The sequence below is a fragment of the Mandrillus leucophaeus genome, unplaced genomic scaffold (assembly GCF_000951045.1).
Source record: "Mandrillus leucophaeus isolate KB7577 unplaced genomic scaffold, Mleu.le_1.0 Scaffold424, whole genome shotgun sequence".
In the NCBI taxonomy this organism is placed as follows: domain Eukaryota; kingdom Metazoa; phylum Chordata; class Mammalia; order Primates; family Cercopithecidae; genus Mandrillus; species Mandrillus leucophaeus.
In genome coordinates this window covers 656,812-658,889 of record NW_012104521.1, presented here as the reverse complement: position 1 = coordinate 658,889, position 2,078 = coordinate 656,812, and positions in this window count along the sequence as shown.

Genomic DNA, 2,078 nt, shown 5'->3' with positions numbered 1-2,078 from the left:
CTTCCTTGTACTTTGTATCTTTAAATTCCTTTGTGTTTTTTGATAGTGCACACACTTGCTGATTCTTGTGTCTAATGAGAAGGCTTATTTTATTTCTCTGTCCAAAGCATCCCCATCCCAAACTCTGGCCCTTCGGCCTACATTTGGTTGAATCGGGACTGGCCCTGTCTTGGTTGAAAGTTTATTCAAAATTAGAAATGGGGGTAGAAGTGCATGAAGAAATACTATCAGGATTCCAAAGTTCCTTTAAAGGTGGAGAAATAACAAGATAAATAAATAAATGAAGATTCTGAGGATCTTCAAGACAAAGTGGACTGGATTTCAGTGATTCTTGAAGTGCTTCAACATTGGGTGCCTAGGTACAGCACTCAAATGCCACTCTCATGTATGAACAGAATCTGCTATCTCTATGAGCTCCCCAGAGACAGTCAATCTCTGGAATAGCTGGGCTTTCTGATACTAGTTCAAGACTACATAGATATCTACAGCCACTGCTTTGGGACAATCCTCTTATTCCACCAAACACTGAAGGCAGAAAGACAGCTCCCTTCTTAAAAATTATGCCCAATTCAAGGCCACATTTTAAAAGTTTTGGCAATTTCTGCAAATTAGGATGAGGTGAAAAATCAGATCTCCCAGTTCAGCCACGCAGAAGTCTACCAACTAACTGAGCTCAAGGAAAGGAAGTGGTTTGACATACTGTCCTGGACTCAATTCAGGGAATATCCCAGGAGACAGCTTCATTAAAAAATCTTTCAGTAGGCCAGGTACGATGGCCCATGACTGTAATCCCAGCACTTTGGGAGGCCGAGGCGGGCTGATTGCCTGAGCTCAAGCGTACGAGACCAGCCTAGGCAACATGGTGAAACCCCGTCTCTACTAAAAATACAAAAAATTAGCCAGGCATGGTGGTGCATGCCTATAATCCCAGCTACTAGGATGCTGAGGCACTAGAATAGCCTGAACCCAGGAGGCAGAGGTTGCAGTGAGCTGAGATCATGCCACTGCACTCCAGCCTGGATAACAGAGCGACACTCTGTCTTAAAAAAACAAAAATCTAGCTCATGTTTAAAGTCAGTTCTTGACCTACGTCTCAGCCACACCAGGCCTGCTCTCCCACCTCTAGTCCACAACCTATACATAAATAATTGTCTGGAGGAAGTATATTTTAATAGATTTTATATCAATTTTTACTCCTTCATTGTTGTGAAACAGATGAATAACCCTTGGCAGATATACTTGAGAGAAGACTCTGCTCTCTTCCTGACTGGGGTCCAAGTAGTCCTAATCCCATTTATCCGCATCTGTATATTCCACGTTGGATTTGTCTCACACATGTCCTTCTTGAGATGTTACTTCTCTCTCTAGAAAATTGTCCTTGGTTATATCTGCTCAATGTTTGCTATTAATAACGATACACATCATAATCATATGAAAAGCCCAAAACTATAACAACCCTTTAAAGATACATGCTCCATTGGCAGCCCTCAAGTCATTTATTGTCACAATGTACTGAGTTTAACTCATTCATTTATTTATAAATTGACTTGGTTGCCAATATTTGGAATCAGAAGATGTTTATCCCAAATCCTACTTTCCATGGGAAATCAGACAGTGTGGGAGAACTTGACCCATATTATGACATTCACACATGACACACAGGTAGAACTGGGTGACAATGTCCTTTTAAGAAGCTGCCTACACTTTTCATTTCAACCCAGTAACTACCACTTTCTGTTTTTCTCTAACATGCAAACCAAGTATGGATTGCCATTTATCACTATATGTGGACAGCCGACTTTCTTAGAACACAGAAATATTTCTTTGCATTCATGTCTGTGTAGAAAGTGGGAAAATGGGCCAGGCGCAGTGGTTCATGCCTGTAATCCCAGCACTTTGGGAGACCAAGGTGGGCAGATCATGAGGCCAGGAGATCGAGACCATCCTGGTTAACATGGTGAAACTCCGTCTCTAGTAAAAATACAAAAAAATTAGCCGGGCATGGTGGTGGATGCCTGTAGTCCCAGCTACTCGGGAGGCTGAGGCAGGAGAATGGCATGAACCTGGGAGGTGGAGCT